Source organism: Bombus terrestris, chromosome 2, assembly GCF_910591885.1.
Source record: "Bombus terrestris chromosome 2, iyBomTerr1.2, whole genome shotgun sequence".
In the NCBI taxonomy this organism is placed as follows: domain Eukaryota; kingdom Metazoa; phylum Arthropoda; class Insecta; order Hymenoptera; family Apidae; genus Bombus; species Bombus terrestris.
In genome coordinates this window covers 17,481,170-17,491,537 of record NC_063270.1, presented here as the reverse complement: position 1 = coordinate 17,491,537, position 10,368 = coordinate 17,481,170, and the positions used below count along the sequence as shown (strand labels likewise).

The following is a 10,368-nucleotide window of genomic DNA, read 5'->3' as shown; positions in this document are numbered from 1 at the left end:
AGCGGAACTCAACATTTCATACCTATCCTGATCCAAATATTACAACGAGTGCTCTACTTTGGATATTTTATACATTTTTGTATATTATACGTAGGAAATATTAATACAGTTGGTATATATAGTCGATAAGTAAATATAGTATCTGCGATATATTAATGATATACGCCGATTGATCCTGCCTAATGAAATATGTTTTTTCAAATTTCACAGGCAAACTTGGTTTCTTACGTTCCGTCTTAACTTCTCTGTTATTTTAGACTTCCAAGATATCTCGAAAACTTGCGAGATACTTATCGCTGTACAACAACTTTTTACATCAAAAATTCAAATTTTCTTGTTCCTTCTCGACAAAAGTTCGTAAGAGAAAGAAACGTAAGAGCGAAGAAGTTTTGCTTGGATTGTCAACGAGCTATTTTGACTGGAAAGAACGAACATTCGCCTGATGTTATTACAAACTATTAAGACGTCGGCGAAGAATAAAGGCGTGGCTAAAGAAAATTGTCCAAGGCAGCGGATAATTTTGTGCGATCATATCTGTTTTTGCTACCGGCCTACTTTAATATTTCGGGCAACATCGAGTGCTCACGTGTGCGGCCAACAGGAACGCCACGTTGGAATTTATCCAGGATTATAGCGGTTCGCTCGGTTTATTGGCGAACCAGGCCCTATGCAAATTTCAATAAGCTGTAATATCGTTGTTCGATACCTAAACGATCATTCTACGAGCGTTCATCCCTGATTATAGCCACGAACACCGGATCTATTCCGTTGGATAAGCGTTGGATCATCCGAGTAAGAAAATATCCAAGAATACGATTTTTTGCGATCAGAGAAATCAAAGGTATCATGTTTTGTTGGTTGAACGCGCCTCTAAAAATTTGGAAGCTTTCGAAGCTCTCGCTTCTTTATTATAATTACAATTTAGAACTTCGGATGATCATAGTTCATCGACATTTATGTCAATTTTTAAGATCTTATCGATATTTACCTGCGATTACCTGCGTAGTTGCTTAAAGATTAATATGCGATGGTACAATTTATTTTATCGTATTTATCGAAAAGAAGCGTCGGTATCCGTTTGGACGAGTTTCTACGAATTAGGTCCACATATTCGAACACGTTCGGACGAGATACCAGAAACAGTAGCGGCACGAACTAACTAATTTCTATTATATGAACGCCAGTTATATGCACGAACTGTTTGTCTCGCGATATATCCAGATAAATGGAGTTGTATAGTCGAAAGTCTAAGCTATTCTTGGGAGCTTTGGTTCGAACTTAACGCACTCCAATGAACTACCGAGGAGCATAAAGATAGAAGATACGTACGATCAGTGGGTAGAGCGAGTAAAATGTCTTTGTACGCTTATACCGAGCGTCTCATTTGAATCTTTCGTAACTATCTCTTACGCTACCTTGAACTATTCGAATCATTAGGAAGATATATCTTAGAGATACGCGATTTAATTTAAACCGCTTCTACGATGATTTCAGCTACGCCATGATCGTTTAATGGTTCCTCCTTTCCAAATTGATGTACGTACACTTTGAAATATTTTACGCGCGTAACAACAATCTCACGCCTCGCTATGCGTTTCAACAACGTCTATGCGTTTCCAATTACGTTCTTAGAAAACGCGTCTCAATCGCAACCAACATAAACGTCCGATGATATCTTCTTTCTCCACTCGGTCCTCTCCATCTTCTCTCGTCTACGCTGCACTCGCAAATCACCCACTCGACGCGATCTATGACTCGATCAGATCCACGCTTACCACATACCTACCATACGTATCGACTTATCCGCTTTGAAAACGTACTTCCCATGAACGTGCCAGTTTTTTCAACCACAAAACCGGCGTGTTGCCTCGTTAAAGCGAAGCAGTACTGCCTGGCAGAAAGATATCGATTTTTCAGGCGAAAACTATCATCCACTGGTTCCCTCTACCAAGATATATACGTCAATGTTGGCGTACAATGTGTAGCCGAAAGCAAAGCAAAACGAACCCAACGATCAGGTTCCCGCGCGTATAACGCGTCAACGTAAATAGAAAGTGACACACTTGATCGATTTCGACGGTTGCCGCGCCGGAAGCCCGCTGAAGGGTACGTTCTTTGACGGAAGTCGTCCCAGAGGGACGGACGTCGTCCTGGCCGCTCCCTAGAAAACACGCTCGTACGCGTGGGTCTGTCATCTAGTTCAATGATCGTACGTCGAACCCGGCCAAGCTTTTATCGCGAAATTACTTTACCTTAAGTTCGTATACACGGCTAACTCAAAAATCGTAAAATGTCACGTATGACACAGAGATTCGTAGGAATCGTTTTTGGTTCATAGAAACAGACATAGGTCAACGCCATAAAATTATATTAGATTTAGCGTGAACTTTGGATTTTATTTACGTTCGTTTGTCCCAAGAGTACCAACGGGACCTGTGGGACATATGGCAACCATCGTGATCCTCGAGTTTGTATCTCAGCAATTTATTTGCTTCAAAAATCCTTCCAAATCCTCGATTCATCCAAGTCTAAGTCTTTAACCTTTCGAGGTTCACGGAGAGCGGTCGAATCTCGGAATTCCCAACATCGATACACGCTGTGGTGTATCATCCATCCAAGTTCCTGTCTCAATAAAATTCAACCCTAACTTTGTCAAAAATGTCTACATATTGTTTCGTAGTTTTGGTGTTAAGGACGATCTGCAAAATCTTCTCAGATATAGTCTGCATCGATCGCAAGGGAATATACGGGGGTCTGTCTCGTTCAGTGATCGTACGTCGCACTCGCGCTTCTATCATGAAATTACTTTATGAAACAATGTAAACAAGCGGGAGCATCCGGCTACGCGCACATTTCGCTAAACAGTCGGCTACATTGCTAATTTATCGCGAGCACAGTGTTACCCGCAACTATACGTTACGGATTTACGACGTCTCTCCTACCCCTTTTCGTTCGATGAAATTTCCTCGCGGTTGAAAGCGTGCCACTGGATTGCAAAATATGTACGTTGTTCCCAGACGCCGTCGCTGAAAATCGATTTGCATCCATTTCTTTTCTCTTTTTTTTTCCCTTACTGCGGAACAAACTGCACGAGTTAAAGAAGACCGCATATTCGTGGCAGAATATTTTACAGCGTTGAAACGCATATACAATGTACGCGCGATGTATGCGATCTTGCGCCGTTTGTTCGCAGCGACGTGAGAAATTTCCGCGAGGACTAGGAATTCGTTGCGTTTTTCACCTGGCGGATTTATTTATTTTCCTAGGCTGCTTTAAATTAGCAACGATACACGCATCGCACGCGTTTATGCACATTCATCTTTGTACGGATTTTGACGCGGAAAGTGAGCTTGATAAACGTACAGATGTTACTAGACATTGTTAGAAATTATTCGACTCGCTCTAATCACGCGGAAGCTGGAAAATTTTGAAGGAGAACCACGCGTAGATTAGAAAAGAATTGAAAAGTTCCAAATTACCTGACTTTCGCTGTCCATAGCTAATCTAGCAAGTTCATATTGTTTGACCCAACACCTCCTCTAAATCATTCTACCTAACCGTGTTCTTTTAAACAGATTTTAAAAGATCTCTCAAATTCGAGACCATGTATTATCCGTTATTTTATTTTCACGATGAGAAACGTACAAAATAAAGTAATTTGGAAGATGGAAAGATTCTTCGCTATAACGTAGAGCATCGAGAAATTTGTCCTTTTATTAACATAAATCGCTGAAATCGTGGCTTTCTCCAACACGAAGGATCACAGCTGCAATCGTTCTCCCGTGGCGTGTAATTAGCAGGTCCGTTTCGCGAGTAATTAACAAAGCTCGTCAGAATACACTGGATGTGTTTTCAAGAAAGGGGTCAGCAATTGTCCAACGCTAAGAGACGCTTTATCGTAGACCCGTGAAACGAGATACGACGAGAAAAATGTTTATTCGCGGTTTCCCTTTCATTCCGTTGCGGGAACAGCGATAAAAAGAAGCTCGTTCCCCTAATTGGAGCGGCTGTTTAGCTTTCGAGGTAACAGGTGGTACCTGTGCGCGCTACTTATTCACGCGAAGCCACCAACCAGCCTCGGGAAAATCTGTCGCTCAACATCTACCTCTGTTGTCCTTTTCTTTCTGGTCAACGTCTATGCAGCCGATGGAAATGGAATTCATCGATCCAACGAACCAAACTTATTTCCAATATCTTTCGCAACGTCTCCTCGATGCGTTTCTTCGTCCAACTCGTCGGAATTCTTTTCACGCGCGCGAGCAATGTTTTATAAGGCAGATTTTACAGTAATTTTCAATTATTCGATATCATGGTTGGAGGATCTTTTAAATTTGTTGGATCAATGGTAAGTCGTGTAACAAATTCTTTTAACTCGTGTGGCGGCACTCGACGAGCCAAATACCACCACTCGACACTAACTAGCGTTGGGCTACGGCAGCGCAGTGGTTAACGTCTTAGGTTGCAAACGTTCGGAACCCGAGTTCGAATCCCAGCGACCGATTTTACTCCCACGCACCAAGAAAAAAAAAAAACGGAGGAAAAACTCAGCAGTACCCTGGCGGCGCGACATCTACAGCCCCTAGTGACAACTACTCCGGACGAGGCCCAACTACTACTACTATCACGGCCCATCCAATATATATAACGCACAACACGACGACCACCTCAGTCGATTAATTTTCTTGGATCACAAGCGACCATAACAATTTAGATTCAAAGATTTCATTAACTTTGTCCAAACTTAAGATATCTTCTTAATTTAAATTCTGTGTGTTCTACGTTTTCCATGACAGATAATATTGACGTTCTTTATCGTGTGAAATTCAGATCTAGGATGAAGCGCTTTAAAATTAAATAATTGAACCTATAATCTATAACCTATGGCCTACAAAGATTAACGCTGCTCCAAAATAATATAACGGAGCTTTAATCGTAGCGATAAATGCACTTCTTCGCATTCTTGTTCCATGTCAATTACTCGACCCGTTATACGTGTCTATTTCCATTCGTTCCACAGCGAAATATCAAGCTAAGTGTTATATGAGAATTTGTCTATGCGTATAAGTCGTAAGATTATTGTTCTATGTTGTAGTATAAATGGAAATGAGCGCGAAGCCGGAAATATCATCGTAACGACAATTTATATCTTATCACGAGGCCGTTTGATAAATCGAATCTTTAAAAGGAGATGAAACTTTTATCGTTTCATATTTGTTTTTTTTTTTTTTTTTTTATTTCTCTCGTCTCGCCCAATGAATGAAGCAGAGCTGTACCCAGAGGCAACGTGTCTCTCTACCGAAGAAGGCGCAAAATGTTGGCACAGTGGTACACGTATTACCCCCGTGAACGTCGCTCCTTAAGGCGAGACAAAGAAAAATAAAAAGAAATAACGAGGAAACGAACAGAAATAACGAAGAAATAAAGATTGAAAAAGCACAGGAATCGAAGTCTAATATCGTCTTCGAATCTAGAAATCTTTCTCAAGAGAACGTCGTGCTTCTCCACTTTCTTGTAACTTGGCTGAAAAGAGTATTTGATAGAAAAAGGATGTCCAGCGATACGCGCACGACGAGAGTGTTTAAGGTACTTTAAAGAGACTTAAAATTAAAGCACGTTGCGCCTTTGACATATCCGTAATCAACGATGTGTACGGTAACGCGACTACTATATCTTTGCCACACGATCGATTTTTTTCATCGACCGATACCGAAGGTCTCCGATGAACCTTGAACTTTAATTCTACTCGAAATTCTATTTCACCGTGGTCTTTATATTATAACGACAGATTTACGTTACAATTATTCTTATAGCATTCGCGATTACATTTCACGAATTATATCCAGAAATAGCTAAAAGATTTTAATTTATAACTCCTAACACTGATATATCGCGTGTATTCTAAAGTAGGAGCGAGCTAAAATTATAGATACAGGTGGCTCACGAAAGTACTTAAACGCTCCTCGCAGGACTATCGCGATGCGTGATCATCTCCATAAAACTTAAATATACAGAATATAAAAATACAAGCACAGAAGCTACAAAACGTTTACCGCGAACGTACATACATCGAACTCGTTAGAAAAAGATAATCAACGCCACTTTTCGGTGATTTTTTAATTTCAGCGTAAGAATAACGTGACTGGCGTTTAACTCACGCTTGACTCCTACATTCAAACGTATGGTAATGGTGCAGTAAATAAATTAATGGTATGGTAAATACCGAATTTATTACTATTTGGTGAATACCATACCGTTAATTTATTTGCTGCAAGAGGATGACATAAATAGTAATAAATTTCAAGCATGCGTGTTCGTAATATCATTAGTTTTTTATAGTTTTCAATTTACGGAATCGATGACTGGCTTCTGTTACAGCTCACGCGATAGATATCGACTGAATATCTAAACTTATCGATACCCTTTAAATCTCGTGATTTTTGCAAAATATACGCTTCTACCAAATATCGCGCAATTCTTTTGCGTATTTTCAGATCTGTTTCAAACTTTACCAAAAATGTTACCGATAATGAAATAAAATAAACAAAATATTTCGTATAACGCACGCAACATATTCGTACAAGGTTTCTACAAGTATTCGAACACTTTCACGAGCCACTGTAGCCAGCGATCAGTTGTAGTTTATTAATTTCTACGACGGAGATGCACTTGACGCGCGAACCCGAATGTAATGACAACGTTCGGAAAGAGAGACGTAAGATCGTGGAGAAAATCTCGAAAACAATCTGTAACGCGACAGAGAGCAGGAAAAAAGATCAAGGTTCGAGACGTTTCATTCTACGATGACTATCAAGGAAGGATATAGAAAGAGATAATACGCGGAATGTGACCGATAATCGAATCGATGTTACGTATCGAAAACGTTATAATAACCGTGTTAATCGCATCTATTTGATCTGCCTTGGCACGTATAAGGCGGAAAAGCGTCGCACCAACGAAAACACGTTGCGCAATATCGATGGACGTTGAATCCGTGATTCGCACGTTGGTGCAATGGGGTAGAATGTAACAGAAGACGTAAACTAGAACGTTGTTCGTAATGAGTCGTAACAGGAAGAGCAGGCAGATTGAATGTTTCCACGACGAACAAGCTCGTAGCACGAGCGTGTAATTAATACGCATTGATCAAATGCATGCTAAGATGCACTTTTCTCGTTCCGATGGGAATTATCGATTTTGAACGGTACATGTGTCCGTTGTTATTGGACAATGCAAACGTCGAGTCTTCTATTTATTCTGTATTTTTCCACGTTTCTTTTTATATAATCGAAAGCACGATTCCGTAACGATAGATCGTATTGAACCGTCCAACATGGTACACGCGTATCTTTTTCACGCGTAACTAGAAATTATTTAATTAGAATCGTTCGTCGAATCTAAGCTTGGGGATATTAATAGTCTGAAACTCATAGACACAGATGCGTTCTGTTATAGACTGATGGAAATCGAAATAGAGTAGCCCCGAACCAACGGAACTTGATGCTCCCACGTACTTACGACACATTCAGATCGACATAGTTTGCCTGAAAACTATAGAAATCTATATGGCTAGTTCGAAGATCATACAGGAAAATCATGACACTTCTTAAACATGGAAGAAAAATCGATAGGAGCCATCCTGGATTCGCAGAAATTGGCGGAGGTCACATCGCGGTAATATGAACTCTGAATTATCTACCTTCAAGTTCGTCTGGCTTAAGAGCTTACACAGGGGCTTTGAGTCTATCAGACCCGTAGAAACCATCGGTTCGGTATTCGACTTCACAGAGAGCGGACGAACCTCCGAACATCAAAAGACACGATTAGTATCGCTCAAAGCTACGCAGCCTCGTGTATAGCCACGTAGTCTTATCCACGTATCTTCGACCTTTGCGATATTGCTAGCTCATTGGTGTCCAAATTACGAGCCCATATGTTTCTTCTATAAATTTCCAGACTATTTCTATCGTTTGTTGGAAACGGTAAACGTATGGGTGATTCGTATAAAGCTTTAAGGATCTCGAATAATCCGTGCATGGTCTATTAATTTCGGATAATTTCTGCAAATTTTTGCCATGATTTGTATCGGCTCTAAGGGAAGCAGAGTGATCTAAATTAAATCCCACTTAGTGTGTACGGTCTTCAATGACCCACATGTGTCCAAATCAAAGCCAATGAATCCGATATGACTTATATTGAGTGTAATGAACCCAGAGTTTCGCATTGAGTTCGACGAACCAACGGTCGCCTGTATTGAATCTAATGCGCTCATATCGGCTCTAATAATCCTAATGCTATCCGCGTCATCTAATGCTTCCAAAATTATATGCATTAACTCCGATCTAATCTTGTCCACATTTATCTCAAAATACGAGAATCGTTCGCAGATCGTGCTGTATACGTTTTCCTCGATATTCGGTGATTCTTCGACAATCATTCCGACGATTTATTATCAAACAGTTCTACGATTCGGCCTTTTGAAACTGTATACAGAAGTTGCAAAATATTTATTGGAAATATACCTACGTTTTGCAAATCTCATCAAAGTACTTGAACAATCGTTTATTCTTGTTATTCGCTATATCAATAGGCTACAATAGAAAAGACTAATCTTTAACACTAGTTGCTGTTACATGCCGTAACGTCAATCTTTCATTGAACGTATGTTTGCAACAAATATTTCGTAAATTGTCTATAATTATAAGTTATAAGGTATAAGCGATATATCAATACGATAAGTAATCATATAGTTATAATTACAAAAAGTTTCGCACGATGCACGCGTAATATACTTCTAAGAAAAATTCTCTGATAAATGTTCAAATACTTTGAGTTGCTATGTAACAGTTTCATAAAGTCATTTACGTAGAAATCATGGTGAAAATGAGATAACATCGTGAGCCACGTTGTAACGAACGTTAGGATACCACGCAGTCGGGCGATCCACTTTATTGTTGAATCGTTGTCCCTCGAGACGATAACCACAGGGAGCTGTGAGTCACCGTTGACGACTGCAGGGAAAGCCAATGTGGCCAGCTCGTTACGTTTCTGGTTACTACTGCTTTTCAGTTCACGATCGATAGACGTGCTGCCACTACTCCGTACAAAAGAATACTGTAACGATAAGATCGAGGATTTTTGCGTATCCCTGTTACCTCGTTAGGCGAGCGCGTTTCAATTCCGGAAATTGAACGAAAATGCTAACGACAATGGATGTTCTAAGCGCATTACCGCTTAATGCTTAGCACAGCGTAACCGTAGAATTAAGAAATTAGACTAATTGCTGGAAATAATTATAGCGCGATCTATTCCGCTAATTTTATCCTTCTATAATATATTTTACTGTTGCAGAATGTTGGACGTACCACGGTAGATATTCGATAGAAATATTAACTTTGTTTTCGCGTGTCGACTAGCCAAATGCGTTTTAAAACCGTGTTTTAGTTGGCACGCGTTTGTGCGTGTGCGATGTACGCGTTTCTGCGGACGATGAACGTGTGATATCGCACGTATGAATACAGCACGCGAATTAACATATTCCGTATAAAAAATTTTATATGCAAAAATATGGAGGCGGTGCTGGAAGTTTAGACGTTTGAAAGTTATACAAACGGAGTTACAAGTTCTTATTATAAATGTTAATTAATTTCGTTGGATCGTATAACAGATGGTTGACATTTTGCTTAATCGGTAGAAGGGAAATTGTGCATTTCTGCAAATGCGTAAAAAACTCCGCGGACTATTGGATATCCGTATATTTTAAGCTATAAAAAACACGTTAAAAATTGAAATGTAATGGTCGAAAATTAAGTAATTCGATCTACGAGTATCTAAAACGCATCAGGACCTACCGATAACGATTTGCGTCGTAATATATCACATTTTTTCCTGCCAACTAAAATTACAAAATTATTCGATTCCTTTCCAATACCTAATTATAATATTCTCTTTATTACAGTATAATTCTATCATACAATAATATACTCTCGACCAAAGTCCCCACAAAATTCTAAACATCGATTTTCTCCCGACGAAACTACTTTGCAACGTCCCGTACTTTTACTCCCGTCCCTTGCCATAAAATGCAACGATACAGTAGAGTAAATATTCTGTAAACAAATTACACGCCAGCGCATAACAGAGATAATAAAAATCCGATCAACGATTGAACGGGTTAAATCGTACTGTTGTACGGCCGCATCGTTCTCATTGAAAAAGAAAATCGATGCCGCGATGCACGTTACGCGCAACCAGGTCGCGCGACGTTTGTTGCGACTCGCGTTCTTTAACGTTTATGAATAATAATTCAACGGTAACTTTGAGCCTGCTTGGCCGTAAAGAAAAAATCGTACGATGCATCAGGTTGGTCGC

General features: G+C 39.8%; 1 protein-coding gene across 1 annotated transcript in view; it reads right to left on the bottom strand.

Moving 5' to 3' along the window:
* The window catches only part of LOC100642872 (dual specificity tyrosine-phosphorylation-regulated kinase 2), a 50,502-nt gene that overhangs the window by 12,992 nt on the left and 27,142 nt on the right, over positions 1 to 10,368 (bottom strand). The gene's annotated exons all lie outside the window — the stretch shown is intronic.